Below are 24,682 nucleotides of genomic sequence, written 5' to 3' on the forward strand. Positions count from 1 at the left end.
CTTCGACTAGATGGGCTCTATCGAAAAATAAATGAAGGTATAATGTTTGTGACTCTATTAGAGAGTCAAGTGGTTTGATAATTGCTTGTGTAGGTGCTGGTTATAAAACTATGATCATGACCAATATGTTAATTATTTACTTATGTAAGTGGATGTTGGGTGTAGCATTGTGATGGAATGGTCATGGGTTGATTGCATGCATAACCATGATACATTTATAAATGTGTTGATATTTATAAATGTGATAATATTTATAAGATGGCATATGCTGATGTGAAATGTGGTTTTCTAATATTGTAGAGGCAATGGTTGTTGGCCTGGGAAAAAGGTTTGATTACAAATAAAAAAAAATTAAAAAAAGGTTGTGTTTTAAAATTTTATAATGATAGTCTCGGTAAAGAGACTGGTATTTAATTGTTGTTTCTAGCCTTGGTAAGGAGGTTGACTTTAATTATGTTTTTGATAATGAAAAAATACTTAATTATAAACTTGTGAGGGCATGATGGAAACATGTCGGTATGTGTATATGTATTCTAAATTTCAAAACCCAATTAATGTATCTAACTAAAATTTTGTCATGGCTGAGACATGTGACTAATGTATGAATGGATACATGTGTACAACTATAGGGTAACATGCTTGGATTGTTATTATAAGATAACAACTGATATAGCTATTAAATTTCATTAAAAAATTCACAACTGAGTATATGTGGAAGCATAAAAAGACTCAGTGGCATTAAAAGAAGCCTGTATCATGGCATGGTGTAGAAGGCATGAAGGGTTGAAAATTTCTTGAGAATTTATTCATGAACCAATGGGAACATCGAAACTCATGGGGATTGAGTTGATATATTGTTGAATATTTTATATTTTGTGTTCCTAAATTGATTTATGTTTGAATTGTCCTTTTGACTGTTGGATTGCACATGGCCATGCTATTTTGTTGTGTGATTTTATGACCGTTATCATGACTTTCTTTCTTTTTACAGATTCCCTCCCTCTCCTTTGAATTTTTCCTTTTGTTTTCATGCTTTGGGGGACTTGGGAACATTGGTTGGGTGTGATAGGAAAGCCACAAGGCTCTTGTAAGAGAGTTGAGAAAGACCAACATAAATTACAACTTGAAAGAGGCCCTGTGAATAATTAAAGGGCATGAATAAAAATGAGGAAGGCCAGAAATGGGTATTGTGAAGATAACATGAATGAGGACATACTGATATTGAGTAGATTCTCCAAAAAAAGGCCATCGTTGGAATCCATTGAAACATTACTCTTGAATGTAACAATAGGCATAAATGAGGAAATATACGTCATCGATGGAAGACTACACAAGTAGTGCTAATAGAAAACAACAACTGGAACATTGGTAATAAAAGTAAGGAAAAAAGGTTAAAAGGTAAAAAAGTAAAAAGGAAGGAACCAAACAAATAATTCATTTGGAAAATTTTGTTGAAATTTCATGCATACTTGCATAAAATAAGGGAGCTCTCTAAAATATGATTTTAATTGACATATGTTAATATATATATTCTCATGAGTAAATGGACAACAATATGACAACCAAGTGGGCTGGTTTGGTCCATGGGGATAATCGAAAACGATATGCAAATCCATGAAAATGGCTCCAAAGGAGGTTCTCTTGACATTAAATCTAATTACATATGCAAATGTATGATCATCATCATGTTGATTGTATGTATAAATGGAATTGTGTCTGATAAGGTCTTGTCAGGATACCATTCTTGTGGAAGAAGGATTTTATAAATTTAAATGATGCAAATGTAAATAAGCAGATGGGATGACATAACAAGTTGTCCAATGAGATTCTTGGTAGAAAGAGGAATCAATGGGGTAGGGTAAATCCCTGGTAGATTAATGATTTTAATGTCATAATAATATGACTTTTATATGCTCATGTTGTATCATGCAGATGTCAAGGAAGTGCTGATGGTATATTAACTAATAATCAGACTCCTTGACCACATGATTGGGTATGTACTCCACTAAGTGTCGTGTTGATTCTATAATATATTTAGGTGGGGTAAAGAAGCTCTAATGATGGCAGAACTGAGAAACCCATGAGGCTTATTAGTTGATAATCACAGAGCGAGCTCAGATGATAGCCCAGTTGAGAAACCCAAGAGGATTGCTGGCTAATAATCATTGAGAAATGGTTTTGCCTTATAACATGATAAATTCATTGGAGACTATGCTAGTAGAAAAGTTCTGGGAGGTTGAGGCACCCAATACTAGTGGGTTGATAATACCTTATGGTAGTTCCATGAGGTTAGGCAGAGAACACATGTGTAAGTTCCATTGAGAAGTTGCGAGAGACTGCACTGGAGTAATGAAACTGTTAAAACCTCCTCACTATTAACTATATCTTTCTCTTCAAGGCTAAACTGAGACTCTATGTGCTCTATATGAACCTCTGCGTTGATTTATAGTCATTGTGGCATAATAATGAGGAGATTTTGAGAAAAAATAATAAATGGGCTTCTTAATGACTAATTTGTATTTATTGTGGTGTAACAATGATGAGCTATTGAGAACACCTAATAAATGGGATTGTTAATGATTGATTTATGGCCACTATGATGTAATAGTGAGGATCTATTGAGAACACATGTTAAATGGGATTTATTAAAGACATGTGTGTGAATGGATGAGAAACTGTTCAAAGGAAAAGAAAAAAGGTATAATTTAAATTTTGCACATTCTTTAAAATGAATCTCATGAGAGATTATATGCCATGTTATGGGAAATCATGGGAATTTCCTAGTATGGGTGAATGAAGCTGACTAAAAAGAGGACTAAAACAACTTGAAGACATCATAGTGCATAAAAAAAGCACAAATAAGACTGCAAAGAGCACTGATAGATGGCTAAGATAATGGGTATATATATCCATTGAGTTACTGAGCAAGCAACTATATGTGTGAATTGTAATTGTAATCAAGATGTAAATATAAAGCTCCAAATTAGTTTTTCTTAGTTTAAAGCATGTTGTTATTATGTTTTCAATCATAGAACACCAAGGATGGTGTTCCTTTTTTCTAGTAGAAGAAGTCAATAAATCAATCCATGATGCAAAATCGAGGAGAGTATTTAAAGGAGTTGAAGTGGTCAGAAATAAACATCTCTCACACCTAGTATTTGTGCATGACATACTCATTTCTTCTGCAAGACATTTAGAGGATTTGTTTGACCATTGGTATGCAGATTAACATTGATAAATCATTCTTCATTTCCCATACTTTTTCCAGATCCTATCAGCTTCGCAGGGGGTCATTTCTTCGCCTTTCCCCATATTTATTTGGATGATGGATTCAATTATCTAGTTTTTTTCTCAAACCAAATGAATATAATTTTTTTTTACTAGTTGTGGTTGTTTAAGAAGATGGAAGAAATATTTTTTTTTTTGTTAAAAAACTCTTATTCAAAGGAGGACATATGATATTACTCAAGTTAGCTTTGTAAAGTATCCCTATCTAATTTTTGTTCAATTACATTTGGTCCAAAAGGCATTCTCTAAAAAATTCATAAGTTCAACATTAATTTTCTTTGGTTAGGAGTAATTCAATCAAGTGAAATCCGTCTCATCAAATAGGATAAAACTTCCTTTCCAAAGAGGGTAAATTAAATATTCCATTTCAACAATGACCTAGAAACTCGAAGTCTATTGCATCTTGTACAAAATCCCTCTCTTTAAGATATGGTTTTCAAAAAAAAATTATATCCCCTCTTTATCCTTCGAGGGCTAGTTTAAGTAGCCTTGCAAATTGTCTAAGGGCTTCAATTGTTGGAAATCCCTTGTTCTTGCTTTTCCCCTAATTAGAGATTGGATGATTTTTCATATTGGAAGTGGATCTATGGTTAAGTTTGAATTTAAACCTTGGCATGGGGCTAGGGATGAATACCAACTATCAAATTCTCTTCTTGTTCTCCTAAATCAAGTAGGATTCTTTGTCCTATTAGATGTTAAGGCTCAAAATAAAATAGAATGGGGATGATCTGACTAGAAATCCTTCACATATCTTTGGCTCTCAAGCTAGGAGGTGGAGGAATGGGAATCATATATTAGACTTATTGTTTCAAATTTCAAAAGGCTAAAATAAGATATTCAGGATAGCCTCATATGGACTTAGAGCCCAAGTAATGTGGATTTCAACATAAAATTTGGCTATGACTCCTTTACAAATCTTTATTCATAGATGTCAAAAAATGGTGATGGAGTTTTTTGTGGAAGCTTCATGCTCCCCTTAAAAGTAAACTTACATTTTGGCTAGTCCTAATTAATATACTTATAACATGGGAAAATGGGTTAAAAAAGGGTTGGATTGGCCCAAGTTGAAGTCCTTTATGTAGAGCATCTAAATGACACATGTCATAGATTTTTATTTCTTGCCCATATATAGTGCAAGTTCATAGCATGGTGATGGAAGTGTGGTGGCAATCCTGAGGAGGGACGCATGGCTATTGATCGTTTAATTCTTCGGTTCCAAGTTGAGTTTGGTGGTAGGGTTTTTGGTGTGTGTCTTAATTGTGGTTTAATGTTTTTCTTCCGCCCTCTGTACTGACCTCGGGCTTGCGACTGAGGGTTATCACTTACGCTGAGGGGTTTTGGAGGTCATTTCTCCTATGCGATGGTTTTGCTTTGCGGTTACTCTGTGTCCTTTCTTGGTTTCCATAATGGCTGGTAAGTATTGTGCCCTGTTTTCTCCATATGGTGGTTTAATATGTTTTGTTAGTTCTCTATGGTATATTGGTGCTATGTCTCTGTTCGGTTCTCGGTCTTGAAAATGCTTCTTGCCACTGAATGCTTGTCAATGTTTGTTTGAATATTTGAAAAAAAATGGTTTCACTGTCTTGCTTTCATTTTGATGCCTAAGACATCTATGCACAAGGAACGTAATGAAATTTAATATACTATATTAAATGACAGATTTTGAATTGTTAGCTATCATATAAGTTCAAATAATTTTGGGTTACAGCTTTTGGCCTCTCTCTCCTCTCTGGATGGCAGCCCTTCCCTCATCCTTGATTTTTCCTTTTCAATACATTGTCAGCAGTTCCTTTACAGTTTGAGGAACTGTTCCTCAATTTTTTTCTTCAGTTACTAAACAGTGTCTTCAAACAAGTTCCTAACTAATCCTATTTTGTCTAATTTAAAAACTAACAATGGTTAATTCAACCTTAATTAAAAATGACACAAAATGAAACTAAATGAAATAGAAACTTGAAGTGTTTTTATCCCTATCTGTCAAGATAAAATAAAAAAAAACATCTCCGAGCTATCGCCTCTTCACTCGGATGCTCCTGCATCAGGCTCTCGAGGTAAATTAAGCTCATGGCTCCTGTCCACGAGCTCTGAAATAGAGTACCCAGTGCTTTGAATCTGGCCATCATCTAACCAAGAACTATCTTCAATAGGATGATCCTTCCACTTGAGTAGGTACTGCAAATATTCCTTCCTCTGAGTCCGTCTGGCCACCTAAGTGTCTAGGATATGTTTGATCTCTAGAGGTTTTACTGGGGAAATTTTCTTAATCCATGAATCATTCTCTTTCTAGGTGTCCCATGTTCGTCTTTCCGAACTGTCTTCTTCATTTGCCACAATGTATGGGTACGAATCTGCCACATTGAAAATGGGTGAAATTACAATACCTAGGGGTAATTGCAATTCATAAGCATTTGTAGAAAACTTCTAAAGAATCTTTCAAGGCCCAATTTTTTTCCATTTCAACTTGTTGTATTCACCTTTAGGAAACCTTTCCTTGTGTAGGTGTACTAATACTAGGTCTCCTACATTGAATTGTACCTCTCGTCTTTTCAAATTTGCCTTTTGCTTATATCTTTGACTGCTGTCTTGTAATTTTAATCTCACCTGTTCATGAAGATCGCTAATTGCCTTTAGGAAATCTTCCCCATTAGCACTCCTGTGCTCCAACTATCCCAAATCCTGTAACTCATGTACTCCATGTAGGTGTATTTCGTATAGGATTTGGAAAGGACTACTGCTCGTGCTTCAATTGGGTGAATCATTATAAACAAATTCCACTTGTGCAAGCACACGATCCCACCGTCGAGAATTTTCTCCAACCAAACTCCTCAATAAGTTTCCCAGACTTCGATTCACCACTTCGGTTTGATCATCGGTCTACGGGTGATAAGCTGAGCTGGAGTTTAGTTTGGTGTCTATTTTTTTCCATAGGGTTTGCCAAAAATGTCCTATAAATTAACGTCTCAATCTGAAACAATAGACTTCGGCAGGCCATGTAATCTGACTATCTCGGTTAAGAACAAATGTGCTACATGTGTGGCATCACTGGTTTTCCTGCATGGAATGAAATGTTCCATTTTGGTGAAACGATCCACCACCACCATGATGGAATGGAATCCCCGTTGTGTCTTCGACAGACCTAAGTCAAAGTCCAAATTGATAGAGTCCCATGGCCTGTTTAGAATATGTATGGGTGTATACAACCCCGTGTTCTAGCTGTGTCCCTTTGCAAGCTGACACACTTTGCATCTAGTCACAAACCTCTGTACATATTTCCGCATCTTCGGCCAATAGTAAAAGTGACTCAATTGATCCAAGGTCTTGTCTATGCCAAAATGTCTGGCTAAACCTCCAATATGCTTTTCCTAGATTAAGTTCTCTCTCATAGAACATTTCGGAATACACAACTGCCCTCCTTTGAACATCAACCCTTCCTGCATATTATAGTCCAGCCATGAACTGTTATCTCTCAACAAAGAATTTTGGAAAGCTTCATACACTTCCTTAAAATCTGCATCTACCTCATATAAGTCCTTAAGATGTTCAAATCCTGATACTTGTATCGTACTTTCCTGTAGGATCAAATTCCTCCTGCTTAACGCATGTGCCACTTTGTTGGCTTGACTGCTAATGTGTTTCAACACAAACGTAAAAATCTGCAAGTACTCCACCCACTTCACATGTTTATGGTTCAGCTTATGCTGTTGCATAACATATTGCAACGCAGAATTGTCTGAAAATAAGACAATTCATTGGCCAATAGGTAATGTCTCCAATGCTTCAACGCTTGAACCACTGCGTAAAATTCCTTGTCATAAGACGTGTACTTCTGCCTACTTTCATTTAGTTTCTCACTGAAATAGGCTGCTGGCTTGTCCTCTTGACTGATCACTGCACCAATGGCTGTTCCACTGGCATCACAATGAACTTGAAAAAGTTTGTTAAAGTCTAGTAACCTCAAAATCGGTTTTTTAGTAATTTTCCTTTTGAGTAGCTAAAAACTCTTCTCTGCCATTTTTGTCCAATGGAAAGGTTGATTTGTATTCTTAATGGTGTCCATCATGGGTGCACAAATCCCACTAGAATTTAATAAAATTCTGATAAAAACTCGCCAATCCATGGAAACTCCATACCTCAAACAAACTTTTGGGGGATGGCCAGCTAAATATGGCTGCAACCTTTTTCGGATCCATTTTTAATTCATTCTCAGAAATCACAAATCCTTAATAAATTAATTATTTCTTGAAAAAAGAAAATTTCTTCAAATTTATTAGTAATTTATTCTGCTATAATTTTTCCAATACATACCTCACATGTTGAAAATGTTCCTCCTTTGTTTTGCTGAATATAAGTATATCATTCAGATATACAATCACAAATTTCCCAATGAATTCCTTCAGCATCTCGTTCATCAACCACATGAATGTGATAGGGGTGTTGCTCAATCCAAATGGCATAACCAACCATTTTTACAAGCCTTCATTAGTCTTGAAATTTGTCTTCCACTCGTCACCTTCTCGAATTCTGATATGGTGGTAGCCTCTTTTCAGGTCTATCTTTGAAAAGTACGCTGCTCCACTCAAAAAATCCATCATATCATCCATCCAAGGTAAATGGAACTTGCACTTGATGGTAATCTTGTTAATGGCTTGGGAATCCATGCACATTCGCCACTCACCTCCTTTCTTGGGATCTAAAACAACTAGAATTGCACAAGGGCTTAAACTCTCCCGAGTCAGTCCTTTATCCAACAACTCCTGCACCTACTTACAGATTTCTTCATTATCCTTTGGACTCATCCGGTAGGCAACCTTGTTTAGCAAACTGGCTCCTGGAATAAAATCTATATGGTGACTAATGCTTTGCTTCAGTGGTAATTTATTTGGTAGATCGTCTACCAAAATATCACTAAACTCTTGCAGCATGTCCTGTATTTCTTTAGGTAAGTTGGTGATTTCAGTATGGATCAATACTGGTTTTGGCCTTTACACAACTACATACTTCACGTCATCATCCTCCATCTGTCGCAAAAACTCTTTTTCGCCTAATAATAGTGCTTTTGTCCCACTGGTTTTTGTAGCTTCCTTTTCCTTCATGGGAACTAGGGTATGCTTTATCCCATCTTTAAAAAACTTGTAACAATTTGTTGCCTCGTCATGGACAACCTTCCTATCATATTGCCATGGTCTGCCCAACAGAATATGGCACACGTCCATAGGAATGATATCGCAAGTCACCTTGTCCTTGTACTTGCCAATATGAATCTACTTCACACTACTCATCAACTAGCAGTTGGTGGTGTTTCTCCAACCACGACACCCTGTATGGGGTTGGGTGCTTCAACTTCTTCAAACCCAATTTTCCCACCATTTCAGTAGCTACCAGATTATCAGTACTTCCACTGTCTATAATTAATTTGCAGCATTTCCCATGCGACTTGCATATAGTTTGGAATAATGCTTTCCTCTGTGTTTGATCAGCTACTTCTTTAGCTGGTTTTAACAATACCTTGTTCAGCACCAAGGCTTCCCTAGTGTCTGGCATATTTTCCACCTCCTGTGGCGGTGCCTCCACTTCATCGGGTTGAGCGACATATGCTCCCCTCTGCCCAGTTTGTTCATTTTCAGGACATTCAAAGGACTTGCGTCCCCACTTGTGACACTTGTAACACTGATAGACATTTCCTCTACCTCTGCCATTACCTCTTCCTCGTTGGTATGACTTTCCTCCTCTGGTGTTACCTTCCCTTTCACTTTGTCCTGAAGTCTTCGAACTACTGCCCTCTTCATTTTTGTTGGTAGTCCTACCTCTGCCAAAGGTTTGTCCTCGACCTCTACCAGAACCACGTCCTCTTCTGGCATTTTTCTTCCTAGTAATCTTTTCCTCCGCCTTCAAAGCACTCTGATAAGCTTCCTCTATGGTCTTATGGGAAAGAATACTAATTTCATGTAGGATCTCCATCCGTAGACCATTCACAAACCTCGTTGTTTTCTCAGGGGTATCTTCGACATTACTAGCTCTCAGTTTAACTTTATAAAATTCTTTAGTATATTCCTTTATAGTCATCATTCTCTGCTTCAGGTTCTGTACTTGTCTATAAAGGGAAATTTGATAATCTTTAGGTAGAAGCTTGCTCTTCATCCTAGCAACCATCCTATCCCATTTTTTAATCAATGGTTTGTTTAATCTCCTCCTTTCTGCCTGTACATTGTTCCACCATAGAGCTACATGTCCCTTCAGTTTGGTGACATCAAACCTGATCCTCTGGTCTTCGCTAATTTCTTCATACTCAAAATATTTATCTAGCTCACTTATCCAGTCTAACAATGCCTCTGTGGACAAAATTCCATCATAATTAGAGAGCTACGGTCTTGGCTTGCTGCTAGTTAACAAAACTGATCTCAATAGTTTAATTTCTGGTCCTTCGTCATTTGACCCATCCATCGTGGCTATATTTTCCTCCTCACTGTCATCCCCACCTTTCGGATCTCTACACCTTCCTGCTTCCAATGCTGCCAAACGTGCAGTTAAATTCCTAATTTATTCTCATAGCCCTTCATCTGCTACTCTTCTGATGCGTCTTCCTCGACCGCTTCTTCCTACCTCCATTTTTGTTTACTGAGGGAAAAGGAAAACCTTCTTTAATACCAAAAATTGATGGCGATCCCGAGGAGGGACGCGTGGCTATTTGCCTTTTAATTCTTCGGTTCCAAGTTGAATTTGGTGGCAAGGTTTTTGGTGTGTGTCTTAATTGTGGTTTAATGTTTTGTTGTCGCCCTCTGTACTAACCTCCGGCTTGCGACTGAGGGTTATCACTTATGCTGAGGGGTTTTGGAGGTCATTTCTCATGTGCAATGGTTTTGCTCTGCGGTTACTCTATGTCCTCGCCTGGTTTCCGCGATGGCTGGTAAGTATTGTGCCCTGTTTGCTCCGTATGGTGGTTTAATATGTTTTTTTGGTTCTCCGTGGTATATTGGTGCTATGTCTTTGTTCGGTTCTTGGTCTTGAAAATGCTTCTTGCCACTAAATTCTTGTCGATGTTTGTTCGAATCTTTGGAAAAAATGGTTTCACTGTCTTGCTTTCATTTTGATGCCTGAGACATCTATGCACAAAGAACGTAATGAAATTTAATCTACTGTATTAAATGACAGATTTTGAATTGTTAGTTATCATAGAAGTTCAAATAATTCTGGGTTACAGCTTCTAGGCTCTCTCTCCTCTCTAGATGGTAGCCCTTCCCCCATCCTTGATTTTTCCTTTTCAATACATTGTCAGCATCTCCTTTACAGTTTGAGGAACTGTTCCTCAGTTATTTTTTAGTTACTAAACAATTTCTTCAAACAAGTTCCTAACTTCTCCTATTTTTTCTAATTTAAAAACTAACAATGGATGATTTAGCCTTAATTAAAAATGACACAAAATGAAACTAAATGAAACAAAAACTTGAAGTTTTTTCTTCCCTATCTGTGAAGATAAAATGAAAAAAAAAAACATCTCCTAGCTATTGCCTCTTCACTCATATGCTCCTGCATCAAAGTGCTAGGCATAAAATCTTCCTAGACTCATCCCAAACTAGTATATGTGTAAACTCTTGGAAAGAGAATCAAGCCACTATCAATTTTGACGGATTTCCATGCATTTTAATCAATAGTATGTGGTGGGCCAAAAACTCCATCATATTAAGTTCTTTGGTTATCCTGGTAGATATCATGCTAGTATGATAGTAAAATTATGTAATGAACTAAAGGTAGATCCAAATCCAAAGGAAATTCGATTTATAGTAATGCCACATTTGACCAAGGAATTCCTCAGGGTTTCTTCAATGGTGCCTTGTAGTGACATCCTCCAAGGTGCTGTGTCATAGTGGTCCTATTTTTTTCAGTCACTCTACATGTAATTTAGATATGCCTTTGGGAATGGATTAAATAACAAAGTTGAATCCATAGCTTTTTGAACTCGCTATTGTTTCTTCTAAAAATGTCAAGAAACTATAGGAAAAGGGGAACTAAAAATTGGTAATCGATTGGGAAAACAACATGGTATTAGTAAAAAAATGTTAATTTAGAGTTATTTATTTAGGATATTCAAAAAGAAATTCCTTCTTTTGAATGGCTCCCTTCCACTCATGTGCTCAAAGAGTTAAATTCCAAGGTAGATGCCTTATCAAAAGAAGTTACGGATCTTCTAGTAGGGTCTTTCATTTATATATGGATTCATGGATGGTGAAGATCATGAAAAAATGGCTCTTCTCTTCTAAGTATTCCATGTTTTTTCTTGAAAGGTATCATTACAATTTTTATTATATTGTGGTATGCACATTGATTATATCGATGGCACAGGGCGGTTTTGGGTTTTGATTACAAAAAATATTTTTTGATTGAAACAATATGATAGAGGAGCAACATAGGATTAAAAGTACAAAATAGGGTAGTTTTCGATGTATATCCTTTTTTTAAAGGCAAATTAAAGTAAGGCATATCTAAGCATGGATAGAAATAATATATTTAAATCTCATGAAAATAAATGATTTTCTCATACGGAAAAATATGCAAAAGGTATTCAAATGTTAATACATACAATTCTACCATGATGTATGAAATCATCAATCTTGACACAAAAAAAGGATTTGAAGACTGCTAATTTGGGCACTTGTTGTAAAAAGGCCAACACATAATATTGTGTATATATATAATGCATGGGCTCAATTATTTATATGCATAACTAAATTCACGACTTTTCATAAAAAGAAACATTTGCAATAGATTTAGCAATTAGATTTAATCACCTAAAAATAGTCTAATTGGGCATTCTGTAGGTTTCTAATACCAATTGTAACTCTCACCAGCATAAAAAATAAGCATAGATTGTTTATATTATACATGATTCTTATTTAAACATGTCATACAATAATAACTAACAAAGATAAAATAAATCTATAATTACCTATAATAGCACATATACAATATCTAGCATCCACTACATATGGGATAGAATATAGTAATTCAAATAATAACCCATAGGAACTTAAATCATTTTAAGCACAAAAGAACTAGGAATTGGAAGGTTACTTATGAGTAGAGAATGTAAATTTGATTTACAAAATATCAATGGGATACCAACATCCACTAGCTCTAGCCAAGTAGCTATTAACAATAGTGGTAGATATGGACAACAAAATTTGGGGATAGGTATCCTCCCAACCTACCATAATTTAGAGAATGTGAACCCTGAAGCCCTCAGTTAGTAGCAATATACTAGCTTGTACTCAATGCTACTTTCGAGACTCATGGTCTCAATACCCCTACAAAAAAATCCTCCTTAGGTGCAAGGTGTAATGCAAATCAAGATGAACCACCACCAATGCTCCTCCATCCTCCACATATCCTCCTAATTTTGACATAAAATTAATAGTAAATTGGTATTTAAATTGACAAGCCTTTTAATAGCCTTTCTAATTAATGAAAGAAGTAATCAAAGGGTATCCGTATTTAATTGTCAACCTAGGGCTTGTATGGAACTTACAAACTACCGTGCACTATATATATAGGCCATGCATTCTTCTTTCATTGGTTGATTTAGGAGTTGTAGTTTGATTGTTAACCTCACAAGCAGAGTTTGTATGATTCATATATTATTGGCAAGGTTCTACAAACATTAAGAGTCACTCTTGCAAAAAACGGAAAATTTCTAACTATTGTTTTGGGAAGGAAATTTACACATGTGAAAGGAATCAATCTAGCTAAAAGGAAATTAGGCACACTTGTTAGAAGGAAATCACACTTTGTAGAAAAAAAATCACGATTCATATATTATTGGCAAGGTTCTACAAACATTAAGAGTCACTCTTGCAAAAAACGGAAAATTTATAACTATTGTTTTGGGAAGGAAATTTACACATGTGAAAGGAATCAATCTGGCTAAAAGGAAATTAGGCACACTTGTTAGAAGGAAATCACAATTTGTAGAAAAAAAATCACACTCGCTAAGAGAAAACCACACTTTACAGAAAGGAGAAACGCAACCCGAAGCTTGCCAAAATAATCATGTTTGCTCAGAATAACAATTTTAAACTATTGTATTAAGCATATTTATTAAGACGACTTTTCTATCAACATGAATCTTTATAAAGCCAAATTAGAAAGCTAAATGTGAGAATTATAAATTTTAGGGTTACTAATAATTGCAAAACTTTGGATTAAACTAAACACAAAAATATTAGAAGTAATTTGATTAGACATAAACTAAAAAAAATTTGAGAAATAAACATCCAAACTTCCTTAAACTATTGAGGGAACTAACATCTTATTAACCACTCAATAATAATATTTTGAGAAAAGTAAAAATGATTAAAATTAAAATTGAAATCTAAATAATAAGAAAATAACATTATTCTTACTAAGCCATTGAAAATAATCCTCCACACTTAAAATGCTCAACTTCAAATAGAAATCAATAATGCAACTCTACAAATATAATTAATACTTCAGTACCTATGATATTGGAGTGGGCCTTGCCTCCTCAAACAAGGCACTATAAATAAAGACAACAACTAGTTAATCAATTTTACTTGTACATAAAAATGAAACATGAATCAAATAGTTTTAAAATAAAAATAAACAAAAAATACAAGGAAATAATGTTGTAGTCTACTTCTTTATCTCCTTTTTGCATGACAGATGGTCTATTTTTATAGTGGTCCCTAGATTCTATACTAAGATAACATTTATTTAGATATTAAAGAAATTTTGGGGTTTAAAATGGGCATCCTAAGGAATATTATAAAAGAATAGTGGAAAAATAAAATAACATTAGATTACATCTTCAAAATTTAGAGGGAAGAAAGAAAAAAACTATTTTTTCAACTTATCTCCCTATGGTTTTGCTCAAATTTTGAGCATGAGCACATGTTGGATGAACAATTTAATTTATCGTCCAAGGAGTACCCATGTTGCATACTTTCAATGGACCTCGCTACATGATAAATGAGAAATACATCAAACCATTATTACAATCACATTTTTTCATGTATTTGTCATTTATCGCATAGTAGGGCCCATCAAAAGTATGCAACATGGGTACTCCTTGGATGAAGAACTAAATTATACATCTAATTCTTGCTCCCACTCAAAATTTTAACAAAACGGTAGGGAGATAAGTTGAAAATACGAGTTGAAAAAATCATTTTTTAAATTTTTAATCTTTTACTTTTATACTTTAAAAATGGTGAATCATCCCCCATGGTTGACATCATCATCTTGAATCCTATTGGTTCTTATAAAGTTGATTTTTGTTGTACATTTTTATTTTGAGACCCATTTTTTACCTCAAAAGTTCTCTTATGCATTCTTGAAAACCAGTGGTTCTCAAGCTATCTTAGCAACATGTAATCAAAGTGTTACTTATCTCTTTTACATTCAAACTCTAGTGGTTTCAAGTTTATTGATCTGTAACCAACTATTGATTAAAATAAGACAAAAACATATATTCTACTTGTCTTGATTGAAAGCTTCATGATATCCAAAATGGATCTCAATTTTTTGCCTACATATATATTTGAATTTGGAAAGATTCTTCCCCATGAATCTTAATTCTTGTAATGAACCTCCTCTAACACAATGTTCTTGTTAAATAAATAAATAATTGTTTAGAAACATAAATCACTTCCTCTTGTTATCTTTTTCTCCAGAGAATCCTTTGATAAATTATATAATTGTCCTTTTTCTATAATATATAATAAATGTTTTTGTAATATTAACTTATCACTTATTCATACTATCTTTTCCCCTGCAATTACAATATTTTGGTTTCTCATTTTCCCCAATTTTTTATTTGTATTCCCTAGACCCTTATCCATCGATAATATCATTTTAGTATATTTTGTATTCTATACCAAAGAATTTGATTAATTCCTAGATTGGTTTATTAAATTCTGACTTAAGCTATCATTAATACTTTGGAGTTCTTGTTTGAATCTGATCTATAAATTCTAGATCCATTTAACACTTCACAAATACATATTGTATTAGTATATTGTATTTTATATGTTATTGGATCCGTTAACTAAAAATGTGTTTTTCGATTCCTAACATATTTCGGCTTATATATAATACTACTATGTTTTCCTCTCAATAAGGTTATAACATGACCATAAACATGCTAGTAACTTCAATCATAACCTTTGTGTACTATTCATATTTGAACATATTACATATGTCAACTATATCAAACGTACGAGAATTTTGGAATGTATTGCGTTGATCAGCATATTAATATTTACATTTCCCAAATAATTGTTTCAATGTGGTGTATATATATATATATATATATATATATATCATGGTTCATATGCTTTGAAGTCGATGTGGTTTATAATGTCTATATGAGTTTCCCTAGACCGTTCCACATGCATATATGTCGTGCTTTTATTCTCACAATTATTCCCTGGACCATCCCAAAAGATGGTTGCGATGAAATATTTTTTAATCAACGGTGAATAGAAGATCATGGAAGATCATGGTTTTCTCTGGTGTAATGACTACCTCGACCCTCTGTTAATCGTTCATTCATTCCTTTGTTTGCGCTCTACGAATTTACTACTATGCATCTAATTCTTTGAGGATATTTTCTACTAGGCAATGACTTGTGATGGAAAAGGATATTGTTAATTCCTTCAGGAGAAATGTTAACTGTTTGAATTTTCCAAGGGTTATACCTGAGTTAATCCTTTTGTTATGTTGCTGATTTCATTTTTAAGTTGTTTCAGTGCTTGTATTAATTAGGGTTTAGTTTTCCCTAAACTAACTCTCTCGGTCTTGGCTTTATTAAGTGTTTTTTGTTACATTCAAGGTGTTTCTCTGCTAAAGGGTTTCTATAGATCCTTCACCAGCAACCATGAATGACATTCCATAATTTTTCAATTTTTCAATGTAATAATGAGAAATTTCTCATTTTGAGTATTAGTTTTCCCATTTCCTAGGTAAAAACCTTGTTTAGTCCCTGGTTTCTTTTATAAATTTCAATTACAAATTTTGGGATTTTAATTTCCAGTTGTTGGGAATTGTTTACAATTTTTCTGAGTTGTGCATTTGTTGGAGATACCACTGAAACTCCAAGGTTTCGTACTCTTACTATTTTGTTGAGCGCCATATCATCCTTCAGGTAATATACATATAATTACTTGTGATATTTATCATTTCCTCTGTAATTCTTTTTGGGATTTTTTTCCCATGTTGTTTTTATCCTTCCAACCTCAAGTTTAGAAATTTGTTAGTATTTTATGAAACGATTGGCTGTACAAGACAAGATTAATTAAATTAGGGTTTTCCTTTTGTGCTTCTATTATGTTAAGATATATTTTGGGATTAGGGTTTTCCTCCAAGCCTAGACATACCAAACTACATATTAGCTTTGGATTTGTCTTTTATTCTCTAGTTTAACTTTGTCAACTTATATTTGGATTCAAATTTTATCATTTTATATTTATATTCGACTTTGTTAATTTATGTATGAGTTTGAATTTACAATTTCATACCCTAACCCTTAGGGGTTTCTAGGGTATTCCTCCTATTTCTTCAAGTAGTTACAACTCTTCTTAATAGTCTCTGTATTCCATGTAATTACATAATTCCTTTATTAATTTTTACTGTATATTTATCTAAGCCATGTTAGATTGATTTTGACACTGTTTCTTTTACATTTTCGCTAATTTCATTTACTTTTGTGACACAATGATGACCAAGTCTTTCATATTTTGAACTCTATTCAAGTAATTATTTTAAATATTACCTCCATAGTACTTTAACAATCTCTTTGAAAATATTTAATAATTCCCTTGTATATAAGTATATAAATTTTAATATAGGCTTTGGTTTCTGGCTTATATTCACAAGTAATTTATGGCCTACAAAATTCTCTACAAACTTCTTATTTTGATGAGGAGACTCAAAGTGTTCTTCTTACTCATGGAAAGTTGTCAACTATCTCTTACTAGGTCAGATGACCCGAACCCTTGGTTATTCCATTTGCTTGAGCATGATCTTTCTATGTTGCTGTGGTCGAAAACAAGATTTCAAGATTTGCTTATCATTTGTTAAGTAAAATTGTTTTTTGTTTTATTTAAGACATTACTTTGTGTGAAGAAGTAAAATATTTAAGGCTTCAAGCCTAAATTGTACTGAGATGTTGGGAAGTTTAATCCCACATTTGAAATATGTCTAAAAAATCCAAATTTCTATCAGAATGGTTAACCTTAGCTGTAACTGTAATTATTACAGTAGCATTCCATGACTGAAATATTTGTTATATTGTTGGGTTGAAGATAAATGTATATGTTCAAACTATTTTTTCATATTCTATTTGTAAATGTATGATGATATTTTCAAGAAAATCTTATGTTTATGATTAGAGTTATTTGTAATATAGTACAATTTCCTTATTTTAGTATTTTCAAAAGTAAATTAGGTATGTAAAGAAATGTCCTATCATTTTTTCCTTATTGTTCTTAAAACATCCTTATAAGAATTCCATGCACATACATTTATCACTTGTATTTTATAGATTTATCTACAGATCTTTGCTTACATAGTTTTTCAGTACCTATATGTATATATATATATATATATATATATATATATATATATATATATATATATATATATATATATATCTATATATATATATATATATACACCCAAACCTCTTCTCGATTATAGCAATTCTTGTGAGTATTACTTATTGTAATTCTTACAGAATTATTTCTAGTAAAATGAATTAACAAATACTTATTACTATTAGACTTCTTCTTTGTATAGTAATTATAATAACGAAACACACACACACACATATATTGCAAAAAATAAATGCAATTATAGTGTAGGTTAACATAAAACCTATATAGTAACATTTTCTTTCTTATTTTCTGTACAAAAGATCTATTGCACTTGTGTTCACTCTATTTGTTTCAGTGCTTCTATTAATTAGGGTTTAGTTTTCCATGAACTAACTCTCTCAGTCTTGGCTTTATCAAGTGTTTGTTGTTACATTCAAGGTTTTTCTCTGCCAAAGGGTTTCTATAAATCCTTCACCAGCAACCATGAATGACATTCCATAATTTTTCAATGTAATAATGAGAAATTTCTCATTCTAAGCACTAGTTTTCCCATTTCCTATGTAAAACCCTTGTTTAATCCTTGGTTTCTTTTATAAATTTCAATTACAAATTTTGGGATTTTAATTTCCAATTGTTGGGAATTGTTTACAAATTTTATGAGTTGTGCATTTGTTGGAGATACCACTGAAACTCCAAGGTTTTGTATTCTTACTATTTTGTTGAGCGATGAATCATCCTTCAGGTAATATTCATCTAATTACTTGTGATATTTATCATTTCCTCTGTAATTTTTTCTAGGATTTTTCCTATGTCATTTTTATCCTTCCAAGCTCATGTTTAGAAAATTTTCAGTATTTTATGCAACGACTGGCTATATAAGACAAGATTAATCAAATTAGGATTTTTCTTTTGTGCTTCTTTTATGTTAAGATATATTTTGGGAGTAGGGTTTTCCTCCAAACCTAGACATACCAAAACTGCATATTAGCTTTGGCTTTGTCTTTTATTCTCTTGTTTAGCTTTGTCAACTTATATTCGAATTTAAATTTTATCTTTTTATATTTATATTCGACTTTGTTAATTTATGTATGAGTTTGAATTTACAATTTCATACCCTAACCCTTAGGGTTTTCTAGGGTATTCCTTCTATTTCTTCAAGTGGTTACAACTCTTCTTAATAGTTTATGTATTCCATGTAATTACATACTTCCTTTGTTAATTTTTAATCTATATTTATCTAAGCTATGTTAGATTGATTTTGACACTATTTTTTTTTTTACCTTTTTGCTAATTTCATTTATTTTTGTGACACAATGATGACCAGGTCTTTCATATTCTAAACCATATTCAAGTAATTATTTTTAATATTACCTCCATGGTATTTTAACAATCTCTTTGAAAATATTCAATAATTCCCTTGTATATAAGTATATAAATTTTTAATATAGTCTTTGGTTTCTGGCATATATTCATAAGTAATTATGGCATACAAATTCTTTACATACTTCTTAGTTTGATGAGGAGACTTAAAGTATTCTTCTTAATCATGGAAATTTGTCAGATATCTCTTACCAAGTCACATGACCTGAACCCTTGGTTATTCCATTTGCTTGAGCATGATTTTTCTATGTTTTTGTGGTCGACAACAAGATTTCATGATTTCCATATTGATCATGTGTTAAGTAAATTTGTTTTTTGCTTTATTTAACACATTACTTCCTGTGAGGAAGTAAAATATTTAAGGCTTCAAGCCTAAATTGTACGGAGATGTTGGGAAGTTTAATTCCACATTTGAAATATGTTTAAAAAAATCCAGATTTCTATCAGTATGGTTATTATTAGCCGTAACTGTAATTATTACAGTAGCATTCCATGAATGAAATATCTGTTATATTGTTCGGTTGAAGATAAATTTATATTTACAAACTATTTTTCATATTCTATTTGTAAATTTATGATGATATTTTCAAGAGAATCTTATGTTTATGATTTTAGTGATTTGTAATATAGTAAAATTTCCTTATTTTAGTATTTTCAATAGTAAATAAGAAATGTAAAGAAATATCTTATCATTTTTTCCTTATTGTTCTTAAAACATCGTTATAAGAATTTCATGCACATACATCTATCACTTGTATTTTATAGATTTTCTACAGATCTTTGATTTCATAGTTTTTCAATACCCTTTTATATATATATATATATATATATATATATATATATATATATATATATATATATATATATATATATATATATCTAGATATATATATATATATAGATATATATATATATATATATATATATATATATATATATATATATATATATATATTTCCTTATTGTTCTTAAAACATCCTTATAAGAATTTCATGCACATACATCTATCACTTGTATTTTATAGATTTTTCTACAGATCTTTGCTTAGATAGTTTTTCAGTACACACACACACACACACACCTCTTCTCAATTATAGCAATCTTTATGAGTATTACTTACTGTAATTCTTATAGAATTGTTTCTAGTAAAATGAATTAACAAATACTTATTACTATTAGAGTTCTTCTTTGTATAGTAATTATAATAACGAAACACACACACACACATATTGCAAAAAGTAAATGCAATTATAGTGTAGGTTAACATAAAACCTATATAGTAACATTTTCTTTCTCATTTTCTGTACAGAAGATCTAATGCACTTGTGTTCACTCTATATGTTCCCATTTCAGAGTTCATTTACTCTAGTCTTCATACATGAAACTTTTGCACATTATCTATCTATCTATATATATATATATATATATATATATATATATATATATATATATATATATATATATATATATATATATATATATATATATATATATATATATATATATATATATATAAGAGTTAGCTCATCTGGTTGAGTTCCCATTGCTAAGTACCTCACCGATTGGGAGGTAATAAGGTCAATTCTCATCGACACCCTTAGGGTTAGGCCTTGTTATTTTGGTTGATGATATTTGATTCCCTTCGGGGTTGATCTTCCCAGATTTCTTGTGGATGTAGCGGCCACCTAGTGTCTTTAGCTACTCGAATTAACCAAGATCATTTACTTCTGTGATGTTAGCAAGATTGCTTATGAAAGAGTATGAAAAACCACATGTGCATGTTTTAAAGAAGAAGAAACATAATGATGACAATAAAATAATAGGAAACACACACATTGATAACGAAGTTCACCCAATGTGGGTGACATCTCTGAGCTCAGTGCCAATAGTGCGGAGGCAACTTCGTTAAATGTTGCAAGATGATGATGAGTAAATGGTACATTCTTTGTCATTACAAGGATAAACACTCAACCAGAGTGGCATGTCTCTCCACAAGACATTCTCCTATAGGAACTCTCACTCATATGAGCCCTTCTTCAACATGACAAGATAATAAATTCTCACATAACGTGGCATATAAGTATCCTTTGACATAGTGGTAATAAGGATCTTAACAACAAAATCACCATCTCAACAAATCAAAATAAAAACATGACAGCTCTAAATCATATACCTCCACTTCCGGGGATGGCCTGAAAATGCACAGATCTACTAACGAAATGGATTGCATTGTTGAATTTTTGGCATGTAATTCTATCCAATGACTGTAAACTTGACCCCTTTCTAACACTGTCAAAGTTTGTACCTTGGGGAATCTCAAAGTTTCCCCAAAAATTCCTTATTGTTGTCTACTTGAAATTCTGCTACTCAGATGCAGAAATGGACCATACCATCACATTACTTGCAGAATTCTAGTTCATTTGAGTATAAACTTGACATGATTCTGCCACTCTGAAAAATTTCCCTCTAAGGAATCTTTTAGATTCCTCATTGATTTTGCATGGAATATTCTAGGGAATATTCCCCTGAAATATAATCATCTCGAAAAACATGCCATCAGGGTTTCATCTCGACTCTCGGTTCTAGTGTGTTCAAGATTCCTTGGCTCTCAGCTCCGTTCCACCCTCTCAGCTTCCAATTCGTTGGAAAATGAATGAAATGGAAAGTTTTTAAGATAGGTGGGTAGCAAAGTTTACAAAGTCCACCCACCTAGAATGACGATTTAGCCCATGGTTGGCAGGTTGTTGGGTAGGCGGAGGACCCGGGGTGGAGTCCCCATCATGGCAAGTAGTTTTGTGTTTTATGGTACGACGTTTTTTTGTAATTGGCTTGTTTGTTGGAGTGGGGCTGCTCGTGGGGCAGGTCAACAAATGGCCTGACGAGTTCGATCCCCGTTGGCCCTAGTTTGGTTGTCAACGACTATTGGCACATGTCATATATATGTGTGTGTGTGTGTGTGGTGAGGGTTTGGCGGGGGTGGTGATAGCCTGCCAACAGATGTTTTATTATTTTTATTTTTAAAATAACATATAGGTCAAAAATTTTGCTTCCAATTTTTGGGGTTACCAGAAAAATTATCGAGGCGACAAATTCATCTGTTCTAGCAGTCGTAATCCATGAACTAGTAAATTCCAAATTGTTTCCTCGTTAGTGCTTGCCACTAGGCCTAGTTTGACCAAAAATTTGATCGCGAATATATCGAGCATATGAACTGAGAATTGTGTGTCATTTGCGCCATTGGAATCAAGTTGACGAGCACTATGATTTGGTCCTAGTTTGGGTGAAATGTGAGAACTTTGATTTTTAAGCCTTTTCTGAGTCACTTCTAATTTCTAAGTGTTTTTCGAGCCACCTAGATCATTCCTCCCAACTGAGGAGATTTTGGTCCTTCAAAAGAATGAAGATAATCTACAACTGTTGTGTTAGATTGTCTGCACAATAAGTGTCCTGACAGGTCACACTTCCTTGTCCTTCACCCTTGTTCTTTAGAGCCATAAGTGATGAACCGACACCTGCATCCTCTACAAACCTGTAGTACAATCTTGCAAACTACATTTTAAATTACATGACCAATCATGCCCCATACATCTCCATACTTGCCAAGAGTTTATAACGCACACTCTTTGGTCAAGTTTACATTTTAATAGAAACCAATACCTCAGCTATCAATAAAAGACCAAAACATCATTGTTTCTTTAATAAACGATGGAAAACACATCATTACTTTTACATTTATATCATAACACATGATTTACAAAATGCGGCCATGATAAGCTACCATATCTAGTAAATCCATCTCTCACTCATCAAAGTGAATGGGTCATCATCGTGGAGCTGATTCACTTGTTGAACAACCTTTCCAACTGGTTCCTATAGGCTCGCTTTTTCCTTGAGACACTGCTCTAGATGGAACTTCCAACATGTGGCTCTTTTATGTCCACATCTATTGCAATGATTTCAAAAAGTATTCTTCCTTCGGACCTGCTTAGCCTTCTTCCTTCCCCACGGGCAACCCCACTCCAACAAACAAGCCGATTACAAAAAAAGGCCACACCATAAAACACAAATCCACTTACCATGATGGTGAGTCGACCCCGAGTCCTTCATTCACCCAACAGCTTGCCAGCCATGGGATAACCATCATGCCAAGTGGGTGGACTTTGTAAAGTCTTCCACCCACCTATCTTAAAAACTCACCATTTCATTCATTCGGCAACGAAGTGGAGGCTGAGAGGGCGGAACGAAGTTGAGAGCCAAGGAACCTTGAACATGCCGGAACAGAGAGCCGAGATGGAACTCTGATGGCATTTTTTTCAAGATGATTTTATTCTAGGGGAATATTCCCTAGAATATTCCACGTAATATTCCATGCAGAATTAGTGAGGAATCTAAAAGATTCCCTGGAAGGAAATTTTTCACAATGACATAATCATGTCAAGTTTATACTCAAATGAACCAGAATTTCATAAGGAACATGATGGTGTGGTCTATTTACTCATTTGAGCAACAAAATTTTAGGTAGTCAACATTAAGGAATCTTTGAGATTCCCCGAGGTCTAGCTTTTGACGGTGTCAGAAAGGGGTAAAGTTTACAATCATTTGACACAATTTTGTGCCATGAATTCAATGGTGCAGTCCATTTCATTAGCAAAGCTATGCATTTTTAAGCCATCCTCGAAAGTGGAGGTATATGATGTAGTGATGCCATATTTTTATTTTGATTTATTGAGCATTTATGGAGCCACCTTGATCATTACTCCTCATCATGGCAAGTGGATTTGTGTTTTATGGTGCGACGCTTTTTTGTAATCGGCTTTTTTGTTGGAGTAGGTCTGCCCGTGGGGCAGGTTGGCCAATGGCTGGGTGGATTCGATCCCCACCGACCTCGTTTTGGTGGTAAAAGTGCGTTGGGTTGTGTCATATATATATATATATGTATATATATGTATATATATGTATATATATGTATATATATATATATATATATATATATGGAGAGGGTTTGATGGTGGTAGTAACACGTCAACCCATGTTTATATATATATATATATATATATATATATATATATATATATATATGTATATATATATATATATATATATATATATATATATATATATATGTATATATATGTATATATGTATATATATATATACACACACACACACACACACATATATATATATATATATATATATACATATACATATATATATGTGTATATATATATATATATATATATATATATATATATATATATGTATATATGTATATATGTATATATATGGAGAGGGTTTGATGGTGGTAGTGACACGTCAACCCATGTTTTATTTTTTATTTTTTTTAAATAACATATAGGTAAAAAAATTTGCTGTCAATTTTTGGTTTTACCAGACAAATTAATGAG

The sequence above is a fragment of the Pinus tabuliformis genome, chromosome 2_2, assembly GCF_031772625.1.
Source record: "Pinus tabuliformis cultivar Carrire ecotype Pingquan chromosome 2_2, CPIR1, whole genome shotgun sequence".
Classification (NCBI taxonomy): Eukaryota; Viridiplantae; Streptophyta; class Pinopsida; order Pinales; family Pinaceae; genus Pinus; species Pinus tabuliformis.